At 45.8% G+C, this 14,848-nt stretch overlaps 1 long non-coding RNA gene and 1 pseudogene across 1 annotated transcript; one reads left to right on the forward strand and one right to left on the reverse strand.

Moving 5' to 3' along the window:
- LOC106610998 (BTB/POZ domain-containing protein 7-like) overlaps positions 1-8,088 on the forward strand; it is a 48,018-nt pseudogene extending 39,930 nt beyond the window's left edge.
- A 217-nt stretch (positions 8,089-8,305) lies between these two features.
- On the reverse strand, positions 8,306-12,066 carry LOC106610999 (uncharacterized). The gene is made up of 2 exons (XR_001330036.2): positions 9,465-12,066; positions 8,306-9,172 (listed from the first exon to the last, which is right to left on the reverse strand). It is a non-coding gene; the product is annotated as an uncharacterized lncRNA (long non-coding RNA).
- Between the last annotated feature and the right edge of the window lie 2,782 nt (positions 12,067-14,848).

Raw genomic sequence — 14,848 nt, forward strand, 5'->3', positions numbered from 1 at the left:
GGGAAAAAGTGTTAAAGTATTTACTAAAATAAACTGTAGTAAAAAAATTATAATAACAAATAACTAAAATAGAAAAATAACAAATAATTAAGGAGCAACAATAAAATAACAGTATGGAGGCTATATACAGGGGGGTACCGGTACAGACTCAATGTGCGGGGGCACCGGTTAGTTGAGGTAATATGTACATGTACGTAAAGGTAAAGTGATTGCATGGATAATAAACAGAGTAGCAGCAGCGTAAAAATGGGGGTGGGGTGGGGACAATGCAAAAGTCCGGGTAGCCATTTGATTAGCTGTTCAGGAGTCTTATGGCTTAGAGGTAGAAGCTGTTAAGCTGTTGTGCGGTAGTGGAGAGAACAGTCTATGACTAGGGTGGCTGGAGTCTTTGACCATTTTTATGGCCTTCCTCTGACGCCGCCTGGTTTAGAGGTCCTGGATGGCAGGAAGCTTGGCCCCAGTGATTTACTGGGCCGTACACACTACCCTCTGTAGTGCCTTGCGGTCAGAGGCTGAGCAGTTGCCATACCAGGCAGTGATGCAACCAGTCAGGATGCTCTCGATGGTGCAGCAATATAACTTTTTGAGGATCTAAGGACCCATGCCAAATCTTTTCAGTCTCCTGAAGGTGAAAAGGCATCATTGTTCCCTCTTCACAACTGTCTTGGTGTGTTTGGACCATAATAGTTTGTTGGTGATGTGGACACCAAGATCTCACACAGCACACAGATAAGAGTCCCATAGGAGCGCTGGTACTAGAGCTCATAACCCAGCTATTCCCAGGGCAGGGTAGGCTGCTCGGCTCCACAAGCCCCATACAGAGCCAGCAGCAGCAGGGTCAGGGCTGGGCAGGGGCCACTATAAAGTAGACTAGTATCTCTGTCTGTCTGTCTGAGGCACACGGTGTGGCTCTATCACTGACATCACACCGCCTGGTATCATTTCCACTGTGTTGACTGTCAAAAAGAAAGCCAAATTATTGATGTGCCCTTGTGGACATGTACTAGTTTCCTATCTACGTTAATATAATTTGATTGTTTGATGTTTATTCTACTTGTATCTCGATTACAATTGCTACTATGACTACCACTGTAGCCATTTCTGAAATTCCATTTCACCCCAGATTTGTTCAAATAGCTACAGTATATCAGGTACCTAATTCATAAACCTTCTGCGACTTTTAATTCATTTTTGATTCATTTGTGTGTGTTTGCATGTTGCTCGAGAGTGTGTGTGCGTTTGTCCATGTTTTTTTTGTGTGTGCGGATGTGCACACATGCATGTGTGCTTATACGATGTGTGTGTCTGCGCAGCATTCTTCCCTCTGGCTGCTGTGTTTACTTAGTGTGGTGAATGGGAGGTGTTCTGTGCTCTGATTTAGAAAACGCAGGGAGGGGGTTGTGGTGCAGGGGGCCGAGGGGAAGGGGAGTTCTCCCCGTGGTGGTAAATAGGAGGGGAACTACTGCAGCCATCTGAATGGCTCCAGAAGTGACCGCTGTGTGACTGTATTGCGGGATATTTATGGTTCAATTAAATCACCCATTAAAACTCTTACCACCATTCTAACAGTATGACTTCCCATATAATAGATATAGAAAATGAAGCCTGGGCCCATATTGTACATGCTGTAGCCACAGAGAGGAGTTGGTTGAAGCACAAACTGACTGGACAACCAGGCTATTAAAGAGGCTGTTCACTCGGTGATATGAGTGTTAGACTGAGGTATCTAACCACTGTGGTGTGTGTTCCTGTCTCCTCTCCTAGGCTGTGAGGACATCGTGGTGGAGAGCCTGTCCCTGGACTCTCTGGTCCCCATCCTGAAGTGGAGCTCTCAGCCTTACGGCTCCAAGTGGGTCTACCGCCAGGCCCTGCACTTCCTGTGTGAGGAGTTCAGCCAGGTCGTGACCTCTGAAGTTCTCTACGAGCTTAGCAAGGAGCACCTGCTCACCGCCATCCAGTCAGACTACCTGCAGGTGACCACCGCTGTCTGTGTGATTGGACTGAATGCATTTACCAATTATGTTATCCTGTCTAAATTACTCATTTGTAGACTGTGCTTTGATTTGAATGTCCAAATGGCTCATTTGTAGTCAGTGCTTTGATTATAATGGCTGACAAAATAAGAAAAAACTTTTTTATGTATTTTCAACCATCCAGTTTTCACGTAAATCTGCGAGGCAGCTAGGGTATGATTGGTTTGATAAAATGATTTAGTGAAGTGGCAACACGCACGCAGATGCATAAACACAAACCCAAACACATGTAGTCTGGAGCACAGACAGAGTGAGAACATTCCCTGGAGGCATTGCCTTCAAGGATGGACACTAATTGAAGCTGAGCTCTGGTCTGCTCTGCTGTGCCAAACTCCCTGGGTATCACACAGGACGGCTGAGGTGAAACGCTGTAATCCAACCAGACAAATACAACACTCAGCCACAACTACACCATGTCACACCATCAACCACATATGCAAGCATCCTCACTGCAATGTTTAACCTTGTCCTTACTCTTTTCCTTCCCTATCACCATCCCACAATCTTTTTCTCTTGCACCCCTGCCCTCCTCTCTCCCTTTCACAGGCGAGTGAGCAGGACATTCTCAAGTACGTTGTTAAGTGGGGCGAGCAGCAGCTTATTAAGAGGATGGCAGACAGGGGTAAGATAATACACTCCATAATTGCCCTCAGAGCAGGCCCCCTAATGGCTCTGGGAAAATACACTCTAAAGGGCTATAAAAGAAGCCAAGTTCTATCCTTAAAATGGGAGACTCTGAAGCACCTCAATTGTAGATTGCAGTATTTTGTTTTTGTGTAGCTCTGAACCGGACTGAAAATACTGTATCATAAAACAATAATGAGTGTAGTGTGTATGTTGGCCGTCCAACTACGAACTGTGTGTTTTTTGCGTCTGGTTTCTTTTCCCAGAGCCCAACGTGCTGAGTGGGACGGCCCACAGTGTGAACAAGCGGGGGGTGAAGAGGAGGGACCTGGATGTGGAAGAACTGAAGGAGATCTTGTCCCCGCTGCTGCCCTTCATCCGCACCGAGCACATCCTCCCTGCCAACAGCGACGTCCTCTCTGACGCGGTCAGTAGTCATGGATGATTCATCATATGTTGGCTTCAATACAGTTTCTGCTGCCAATACGTAAAGTGCAATCAATCTATCTATCATGTTGACTGACCTGTCCCTCTAGGTGTGTTCTTTTGTGTTCTCTTTAAATCACCCCCCTCCTCTTCCCGTCCACAGACGAAGAGGGGTCTGATCAGCACCCCTCCCTCGGACATGCTGCCCACGACAGATGGGGGCAAGGCCAATTCTTGGTTGCGACAGAAGAACGCTGGCATCTACGTCCGGCCCCGTCTCTTCTCTCCCTATGTAGAGGAGGCCAAGGTAGGACACTCAGCATCGAGGGGTTAATGACGATTAGCAGTGCAGGTTATCTCTGTTCGATCTCATCTCTGAGGGTTTGGGTCAGGCCGAGGTCATACAGACTCCTAACCCGTCTCCTTCTCCCCTCAGTCTGTGCTGGATGAGATGATGGTGGAGCAGACAGATCTGGTGCGTCTGCGTTTGGTGCGCATGTCCAACGTGCCTGACACCCTCTACATGGTCAACAACGCCGTGCCACAGTGCTGTCACATGATCAACCATCAGCAGATGGCCAACAACCAGACCACCGTCCCGTCCGTGGTGGCAAATGAGATCCCAGGTTAAAGGAGAAGACTGGTGTCAATAAGGAAGCCATTTTGTATAACATATTAGTAACATTGACATGGTCCACTAATCCTCTGTGTGTGTGTGTGTGTCCTGTCAGTACCCAGACTGGCGGTGGTGAAGGAGATGATCCGGAGGCTGCAGGAGCTGAGGCACACAGACCAGGTGCAGAGGGCCTACGCCCTCAACTGTGGCGAGGGGTCCACTGTCAGCTATGAGCTGCAGCTGCGTGTACTGAGGGAGTTTGGCCTGGCGGACGGGGCTACTGAGCTATTGCAGGTGAGGGGAAACATTCTCGGGTACAGGGAGGACCAGGTCTGAGAAAGTAACCAGGCTATAGACTGATAGAGACTTGGTGTACTATGCTGATGACTTGTATGCATTGTAGTTGTAGACCATTTAGATGCCAATGCTAAATCTTTTGTTTATTCTCAGAACCCCTTCAAGTTCTTCCCAGAGGAGCGTTTTGGAGACGAGAGTCCGGTTCTGGCCCTGCGCCAGGCAGGACGTTGTCGGGTCAACAGCAGCCCAGCGATGGACAGCATGTTCTCAGACCTGGAGGGCCTGGCTGGGTTTCACCCCCCGCTGCCTCCCCCTCCACCCCCATACCACCCCCCTGCCACCCCTAGCCATGCCCAGCTGAAGGGGGCATGGAGGCCCCGTGTGCCCATCCCACCCCCCACCCGCTCCTTCTCCTACCCCTGTAACCGCACCCAGCTCCACGCCTCAGCCAAGCATGGTAGCCCAGACTACCCCTCTGGCCCCAGGCCTCCACCTCCAGACTGCACCAATCCCCAGGCCATGGGCCGAGCCCTGCTCGTAGAACCACAGGTGAAGGTCCACATGTCATGCTGTGTGTGTGGATTGCATTTGGTCAGTGTAGCTGTAGAAGTGTATTGTGCTGTGGTCATGTATAGCTCTAACTAGCTGTGTTTGTGTGCTTCTTTTTGTTTCTCCAGCTGAGCATGGAGCCTGTGATGAGGGAGTTCATGCCTGACATCGCTCTGGGCGTCTCTGTCATGACCCTGAGGGAGCACCATATGGGGAACAGGGACGGTCACAACCCTCACCCTCATGGCCCCACCCTCACCCCACACCTCCCTCCCGGACCCTGTCCCTCAACTCGCCTCAGCCATGGCCACGCTCACTCCTGTAAGAGGCACGCTCCAGAGCCAAAGCTGGAGGCCCAGGCAGAGTTTCCTGACCTCTACGACTTCTCCTGCCGACCAGCCACCCCGACCTCCAGCCACCCCCTGGCTCCTCCCTTCGCAGGGCCAGACCTCTACAGCCACAGCCCCTCCAGCAGCCTCCCTCCCTCCTACGTGTCTGACACCCAGGGATGGACAGCTGAGGCACGCTCTGACCCCCTGCGCTTGGACGTGCTGGGCCTGCCCCCCCAGCGGCAGGATGGAGCTCTGGCTAATCCCTCTGGTTCCCATGCCAAGGCAGGACATGTCCCCAGAGGACGATCAAACAATGAGACTGACCTCACTCACGGCCTTGGCCACTTGTGGGGCTCCGCTAGTGGAAACCCAGAAGGGTATGAGGAGAAGCTGTCGGCCCACAGTGAACCCCAGGAGGAGATGGGGGTTACTGGCGAGTCCACAGGGTCAGGGGCCCAGCAGCCTCATATAAATAGTGTTAGCGAGGAGGCTAACAGAGACCGCAGGTCGCCTAACAAGCCTGACTACCCTTACAAGAAGTCAGCACTTTAACCCCTGGGGAGGAGTGGGGGTTGAGTTGTCTGAAAGGGAAAGGTGGGGGAAATGACCTCCTGTCATGGACAGCAGCGCACTAATGCGTGTGTGAAGGGTTGGCTAATGATTTCTATTTATAGATTGTGTGTGTAAATATTCCACCTCCTCCAGCCCTCCCTTTATGACATAGTGCTGTCTTCACCGCACGTCTCCTCTGATTGTTACAGACAAGCGGCATCCAGTCTGTAGGTTAGAGAAACAGCAGTGACTGTAGTGTTGCTGTCAGACTGTTGAATTGAAGCTTGCTGAAGCCAACCTCAGTGCTGCAGTTTTACAAAATCATTCCAGCAGTACTGTTTAGGAGGGGTTTTGCCTATTTTCCTTGAGCCTTGTTGCACACAGAGGTTTGTTGTAACCTCTTAGATGTGGGAGTCAGAAAGGAAGATCATATCATTACGATCAGAACAACGATGTGTTATGATCGTAACAATTGTGTAATATAGCTGAAATATGTGCTGAGGACATGTGATATACTTCAGGACTGTAGTCATCAGCATATACTTTACCATGGGAGATATATACATAGGATCTCAGTATAAACTATTGAACACCAGCACATAGCTCCAAACAGCGTTATCTTCATGATAAAGTTATGTAAAAACATGTCTGTATTTTCTTGCTCCTCTCATTTGTATTTCCTCTCTCTTCCTTGTAGCATTCCTCCAGTACGTACCTCACCTGATTGGTTACATTTGATTTCCCCTTCCTGGTGATGAGTACTAGGCTCTGGCTGGTTCGGATCAGGCAGGAAGTGGATCAGACGGGAAGTAGGTCTGTGGAGGCTGTCATTGTTCTCTCTGGATACCGCTGTTGTCTTCTGGGTTATTGTTTGTGTCCAGAACTCACCAGTGCTGCTTCTGCACAGTCTCTGGCTTTTATATTCTCACAAAAGCATGAGCCTAGGGTTTTCAGAATGAGACAGGAGGGTGAGGGCATAGGTTGATGACTGAGGTACACTGGGAAAGATAAGGGTGCCATGGCAACTGTTGTACAGTGGTGTGTGATTGAACGCGCTAGTCAGGAGATGTTTGTATTCAGCAGAACGTGTGTGTGGTTTCGTACTCCCAGGCAACTGTTTAAACAGTATCAGTACTGTAGACTCAGTATCCATCTTTAATCAGGTCTGTATTTACATATCAACACGAGGCTCTGAGATGATTAACTAGTGACCGACCATAGAATGTTATGGCCAATATGCTTGAAACCACCTTGCTCTTTCAATGGAATTAACAATTAGAAGCCTTAATCCACATTTTGAAGTGACCAAACGGGATTCATTACAAGCGTGATGCCACCACTGGCTCTCCTAGTTGTCAGTGTGACTCTTCTGTACACCCTCTACACACACACTCCATTCCAATGTACTCTGTCTAATGTTAATTTTGGTTGTTCCCATGCACTCCGTGACCACCATCACGCCACCTTTTGGCCAATCCTGGACCTGCTCTTTCTCTCTCTCTGCCATCAGAGGTTATGGCATACTGAATGAGAGCTATCGGGCCTGTTGCTACAGAAACCAAAGTGCACACATCAGAGCCTGTAAGATCAGCCACACCTGTCTCTCCTATGACAAACTCATGATACATAAAGAGGCAACATTTCACTGTAGGAACAATCCATTTCACATGGGAGCAGGGGGGAATATGAACAAATGAATTTAGAACAAAAGGGATCCAGAACACCTAAATCATTCTTTAGTAAATAAAATTGTATGGCCTCCATCACCTGCATTCTACCATTCAGAAATCCTGAGCATTGCCTGTAAATAATAATTTGATATACTGTACAACAGAAATCCTTGTTATTACATCTTAGTGGCTTTAGATGAATTATTCAGCTGTTTTGTAGCTGTGGAGGACTACAGTGTGAAGTTGTTTCGAACCACATTTCACCTAGAAAGAATAATCAGACTCAGATTTTTGTTCTTAAATGTTTTGTTTTATGGAAATTGTTTAATATTGTTATTGGTGAGAATACCACGATTGTGTAGATTTTATACATTTCATTTTTAAATCTAGCACAGGATTTTAAAATTAGCACAGGAACATGTAGATGATCTGTAGATATTCACTCTGCCATGTAGTAATGAAGTTGCAGGGCAGAAACATTTTTCCATCCAGTTTGCTTTGGGGAAAAAAATTCTAAACTTCAGATTGCTCATGTTCATGTTGGTTAGTTGCTTTATTTTCCAGGACGGTGTTCCCTTTGAATAAAAAGCATCCACATTCTCTTTTTGCTCTTTGCTGTCAGTGCCTTCCCCTGCCAGAAACTGGGCTTTTGTTGGAGAAGTGACTGATATCCTATGCAAGCCTTTTCTACAAGCTTACCAACCTGCATCAAATAGTCCTTCGTAAAACTCATATAGCTAATTATTTGTTTACATAGTGGGTTTTTTGGTACCTTTGAAATTGAACCCTCTGGAACTGTGATTGGTTATTTGTTGAGAACTTTATAATTGAACAGGTACTTTGTACTCGTTTGATCTATATAAACACTTCTGTAGATTCCTGTACTAAGTTGTATTTAGTTTCACTGGTTCTATTTTTCTACTGTTACCTCAAAAGGTGCATAACAGTGATGAACTTGGGCATCTTTGAAATAAACTGCTTCAATATAATTATAGACTGTGTTAAGTCATTGAGTTCAACCTAGAATAACAATGAGTTAGGCATCAAAGAAGTACTTTCTGGTTCAAGAAGCAGTGCGACTTCACGGGGTCGTGTTTCGAAGGATGCATGGCTCTCGACCTTTCGTCTCTCCCGAGTCCGTACAGGAGTTGCAGTGATGGGACAAGACTGTAACTACCAAGTGGATATCACGAAATTCAGTTGAAAAAGGGGTAACAAGTTTTTATTTATTTTAAGAAGTACCTTCTGGTATTTGGATGACAAGTAGCCACATAATTTTTTACCCAATTTTATTTAACTAGGTAAGTCAGTTAAGAACAAATTCTTACTTTCAATGACAGCCTAGGAACAATGGGTTAACTGCCTTGTTCAGGGACAGATTTGTACCTTGTCAGCTCGGGGATTCAAACTTGCAACCTTCCGGCAAAGTCCAACGCTCTAACCACTAGGCTACCCTGCCGCCCCAATCATGTCATGGAGTGTGCTGGATGAACTATTCAAATGTTTAATTAACAGGAATGCTAGTGACAACATTAAATGGTCACATACTGATCTGTTTCAATATGAATGACAGTGACACCATTAAATGGTCACATACTGATCTGTTTCAATATGAATGGCAGTGCATCCTCATCAGGTGTCACATTATTATGAAATTCTAATGACAACTTAGACATAATTGACCAAATAACAGTAAGTCCATGACTAAAATGACTAGATTCCATCAGCATCTCTCCAAGCCTGCTAACAGCATGCTACTTGCATGGTCCTTCAGCTTCTCATAAGACATGGAATGCCATTTGAAATCCATGGAGTACCATTCGAGAACAACTTCTTGGGCAAAACTTTCAACTTCATAAACCTCAGTAACAGCATATTTTATAGCAGCACTGTTATTTCAAGCAGAAGGTGTTTGGTGGACAGAACTTTGTTGCTATGAACCCAAAGTAACATTACAAAATTGCACAAGTTAACAACAGGACACCGTGGGGCAGAATGACATCAGCTGTTCATCTGTCGCCTCTTCTTCATCAGCTCCCCAAAGAATTGGTGGATGGCTTCTGCTGTGATGACCTGAGAGGGAGAGGGGAGGAGTGGTTCAATGGGGATTAGAGGTGAACGACCAAAGTAGTAAGTCTGCAGTACTTGTTTTGTTTTTCAGCTACTGTTTGGGCCCAAGCAAATCAATTATATACATTCAATCATTCAGTGCTGACATGTCAAGTAACCTGCAGTATGGACTGCTGCTCATAGATTTTGGTTTCTTATGCTGTGTTTGTGCTCTCAGAATTATTGGAAATATTCTGGAACTATCACCAGACATTCTGTCCTCGGAGAACAATAAACATACAGCACCTCACCTCACCTTCATCAGCATCTGCTGTAGGAAAGCCATCAGTTCAGTCTCCATCTCAATAAACTCAGAGATAGAAGGAACAACATTTTACTTTCATCAATCAGGTTCATCAAATGGTATAAACCCTGTGTTAGGTTACATCTACAGTTAATAGCTGACAAACAAATAAATGAAAAAGATGGTCCCCATCCTTAAGTTAAACAATCTCCAGTTGTTGAATGCTGTCCAGAGTACTCTGGCCTGACATAAGCAGACTGTTGAGACTAGCAGATCCTTGCTCTATAGTGCCTCGGTTCTCACAGGCCAGGACAATGCCTGACTCATCCAGCAGGCCCTCTGAGCAGAAATGCCAACACATATTCAATGGAAACAGCTCTCCACCTTTATCCAATCCAAAGGGCTGAGACTACAATGTGCTGAAGAGCCCGTAAAGTCTATTGCTACCTCATACAACCCAATGAAACGGTTAGCTACAGCAATCTGTTCCACATCAAATAGCTAAAAACAACAGTGGCTGCACTGTGCTTTGAATAAATCATGGCAAAACACACAATCTCAAGAGAGAAGCATCTTTACTGGTCCACCTTGCAGCTGACGCAGGTGCACAGCTTGACTCTCCAGTGGTTAGGCCAAAACACAGCCCCTTCCCTAGCGCTCTCCAAGCCGTGGGCCTTCAGCTTCCTCAGCCTGCAATACACAATACTGACCTGGCTCTTCACAGGAAGACCTGCGTTACCTTTCCTGCCTCGCCTCCAGACCGTAGTCGGGACGGCTCAGGGAAGCCTTCACTTGCTAGCTCCAGGGCCAGAGCAACTTACAGATGTTCTGGGGTAATTCCCACATTTGGGGATCTTATCCGCTGCTAATGACGAGTTAGTCTGGAATTCCACTGAAGTAGTTAGCTTTTATTAAAACTTTTACATCATTTGAGGTTGTCCGTATGACAAAATAATATAGTGGGCTAACGGAGCAAAAACAGCGTGATTCACAGTTCGGGCTACATCCACACAATTGAATCCAAAACCGAAAGTTAACTTACTACGTTACCCATAATGCACTTCAGTGTTTTAAAGCTATACCCCCACTTTACCAACACTACTCCCATTCTGGATGGTGATTAGACCTAACACCACTCCAACACTCATACAAAGGCACAACACCCAATGGTTTTCATTTCGGTTACATGGACATTAGACATGTTACCCCTTTGGGATCTTGAATTTTTTTCTTCTTCTTTTCAGTCCACAAAGTTCCCTGAACTTGTCCTGTTCAGTAATAACTTCACTTGACGGAGCAAATAGTCTATACAGTCCATATTCCCTAATTGCCCGAAAGCACATGGAGCGGTGGGTAACAGCATACAAGGGCTGTTGGTTTAAGAGGAGGATACCTAGAGAAAAAGGCAAGTCAGTGGTTCAAGTATCTAGCAGTACATTGTGTAGTTCCAGTGTGAATGCAGGACCCCAATTTATCTCTCCTGAAAAAGTAAAAAGGTTAACACTGTTCTATTTCAAGAATGTTACTTTCCGTTTACAAAAATACCTGGCTTTCTTCCCATACAAAATAAAATTGTTCCCAAAGCATAAATGGCCCACGTCTCAATGCATAGAATATAAAACTGTCACAATTTACAGTCCCACCTACTTCAGTCTGTTTATTTTATATATTTTATTTTACATTTTTTAACAACAATAATGCAGCAATAAGTAAATGCCATTTTTTTACCTCCCAGAACAGTTTGTATGTAACCATTCAGTTCATCATCAACACCCAATCACCTAACCAGTCTTTTGTTCCTCTTTGGCCTCCCTGTGGGAGTCTGATCCAAAGCAGGGTGAGTAACAGTCCATGTTCACTTGACTGAACTCCATCTGCAGACCCACTCACAAAAGAAGTGGTATCAGAAGCAAGCTCTGCGTCCTTCTCACTACCATTGTCACTGTTTTGTTCGTCTATGAACAGGTTGGGTAGATCCAGATCAGAATCATGGAGGCCTGCATCCAGATCAGGTGGCAAGACCTCTGCAGGTTGCCACGCTTCGGCGTGTGTGAACACCCAACTGTTGTCTAGAGTTGTGCGGGAGTTGTACGGCTTGAGTTTGTCATGATGAATAACCTTCACCTTTGTTCTCGGGCTCTTTTGAATCCGGTAAGCCAAGTCGTCCAGCTGTCCCAGTACGAAGTAAGGACCCTCAGAGGATGGTAGGAACTTACTTTGTCCCGCACCCGCTTGTTCCTTTAATTAAGTACTATACTGTGTCACCAACGTTCTAGTGTGTCCTTGCGATATTCTTGTCATACTGCTTTTTGACACGCTCCACAGACTGACCAAGCGCTTACCTTGCAATCTGGTAAGCAGGTTCCAATCTGTCTCGTAGATGTGCCACATACTGTGGAGGGGTCTTGGCGTGCTCATGATGAGGTGGCAAACCTGCCACAGGGCAATGGGTTCTGTTACTTCTCTTCCAAGGACCATCATGTTCGGAGTGAACCCTGTTGAGCTGTGCTTTGTTGCTCTAAATCAAATCAAATTTTATTGGTCACATACACATGGTTAGCAGATGTTAATGCGAGTGTAGCGAAATGCTTGTGATGTTGAAAGTGAGGTTATTTTCCTGACACCACACTCCGAGGGCCCTCACCTCCTCCCTGTAGGCCGTCTCGACATTGTTGGTAATCAAGCCTACAACTGTAGTGTCGTCTGCAAAGTTGATGATTGAGTTGGAGGCGTGCATGGCCACGCAGTCATGGGTGAACAGGGAGTACAGGAGAGGGCTGAGAACCTACCCTTGTGGGGCCCCAGTGTTGAGGATCAGCAGGGTGGAGATGTTTCCTACTCTCACCACCTGGGGGCGTCCCGTAAGAAAGTCCAGGAACCAGTTGCACAGGGCGGGGTCGAGACCCAGGGTCTCAAACTTAATAACAAGTTTGGAGGGTACTACGGTGTTAAATTCTGAGCTGTAGTCCGATGAACAGCATTCTTACATACAGTTGAAGTCGGAAATTTACATACACCTTAGCCAAATACATTTAAACTCAGTTTTTCACAATTCCTGACATTTAATCCTAGCAAAAATTCCCTGTCTTAGGTCAGTTAGGATCACCACTTTATTTTAAGAATGTGAAATGTTGTAGTATTTGGTAGCATTGCCTTTAAAGTGTTTAACTTGGGTCAAACATTTCAGGTAGCCTTCCACAAGCTTCCCACAATATAATGGGTGAATTTTGGCCCATTCCTCCTGACAGAGCTGTTGTAACTGGGACAGATTTGTAGGCCTCCTTGCTCGCACACGCTTTTTCAGTTCTGCCCATAAATTTTCTATGGGATTGAGGTCAGGGCTTTGTGATGGACACTCCAATACCTTGACTTTGTTGTCCTTAAGCCATTTTGCCACAACTTTGGAAGTATGCTTGGGGTCATTGTCCATTTGGAAGACCCTTTTGTGACCAAGCTTTAACTTCCTAACTGATGTCTTGAGATGTTGCTTCAATATATCCACATCATTTTCCTACCTCATGATGCCATCTATTTTGTGAAGTACACCAGTTCCTCCTGCAGCAAAGCAACCCCACAACATGATGCTGCCACCCCCGTGCTTCACGGTTGGGATGGTGTTCTTCAGCTTGCAAGCGTCCCCCTTTTTCCTCCAAACATAACAATGGTCATTAAGGCTAAACAGTTCTATTTTTGTTTCATCAGACCAGAGGACATTTCACCAAAAAGTACAATCTTTGTCCCCATGTACAGTTGCAAACCGTAGTCTGGCTTTTTTATAGCGGTTTGCAACAATGGCTTCTTCCTTGCTGAGCAGCGTTTCAGGTTTTGTCGATATAGGACTCGTTTTACTGTAGATATAGATACTTTTGTACCTGTTTCCTCCAGCATTCCTCCAGCATGTTCTGGGATTGATTTGCACCTTTCGCACCAAAGTACGTTCATCTCTAGGAGACAGAAGGCGTCTCCTTCCTTAGCGGTATGACGGCTGCGTGGTCCTATGGTGTTTATACTTGAGTACTATTGTTTGTACAGATGAACGTGGTACCTTCAGGCATTTGGAAATTGCTCCCAAGGATGAACCAGACTTGTGGAGGTCTACAATTTTTTTCTGAGGTCTTGGCTGATTTCTTTTGATTTTCCCATGATGTCAAGCAAACAGGCACTGACTTTGAAGTTAGGCCTTGAAATACATCCACAGGTACACCTCCCACGGGGGACCAGTACGGGATTTTTTTTTTTTAAATGTATGAAATGTATGCATTCACTACTGTAAGTCGCTCTGGATAAGAGCGTCTGCTAAATGACTAAAATGTAAAAAATGTAAATGTAAATTAGTCTATCAGAAGCTTCTAAAGCCATGACATAATTTTCTGGAATTTTCTTAAAGGCACAGTCAACTTAGTGTATGTAAACTTCTGACCCACTGGAATTGTGATACAGTGAATTATAAGTGAAATAATCTGTCTGTCAACAATTGTTGGAAAAATTACTTGTGTCATGCACAAAGTAGATGTTCTAACCGACTTGCCAAAACTGTACTTTGTTAACAAGAAATTTGTGGAGTGGTTGAAAAACGAGTTTTAATGATTCCAACCTAAGTGTATGTAAACTTTCGACTTCAACTGTAGGTATTCCTCTTGTCCAGATGGGCTAGGGCAGTGTGCAGTGTGATTGCGATTGCGTCGTCTGTGGACCTATTGGAGCGGTAAGCAAATTGGAGTGGGTCTAAGGTGTCAGGTAGGGTGGAGGTGATATGATCCTTGACTAGTCTCTCAAAGCACTTCATGATGACGGAAGTGAGTGCCACGGGACGATAGTCATTTAGCTCAGTTACCTTAGCTTTCTTGGGAACAGGAACAATGGTGGCCCTCTTGAAGCATGTGGGAACAGCAGACTGGGATAGGGATTGATTGAATATGTCCGTAAACACACCAGCCACCTGGTCTGCGCATGCTCTGAGGACACAGCTAGGAATGCCGTCTGGTCCGGCAGCCTTGCGAGGGTTAACACGTTTAAACGTTTTACTCACTTTGGCTGCGGTTAAGGAGAGCCTGCAGGTTTTAGTAGCGGGCCGTGTCGATGGCACTGTACTGTCCTCAAAGCGGGCAAAGAAGTTGTTTAGTTTGTCTGGGAGCAAGACATCGGGGTCCGCGACAGGGCTGGTTTTCTTTTTGTAGTCCGTGATTGACTGTAGACCCTGCCACATACCTCTCATGTCTGAGCTGTTGAATTGCAACTCTACCTTGTCTCTATACTGCCGCTTAGCTTGTTTGATTGCCTTGTGGAGGGAATAGCTACACTGTTTGTATTCGGTCATGTTTCCGGGCGCCTTGCCTTGATTAAAAGCAGTGGTTCGCGCTTTCAGTTTTGCGCGAATGCTGCCATCATTCCACGGT

Source organism: Salmo salar, chromosome ssa09 (assembly GCF_905237065.1).
Source record: "Salmo salar chromosome ssa09, Ssal_v3.1, whole genome shotgun sequence".
In the NCBI taxonomy this organism is placed as follows: domain Eukaryota; kingdom Metazoa; phylum Chordata; class Actinopteri; order Salmoniformes; family Salmonidae; genus Salmo; species Salmo salar.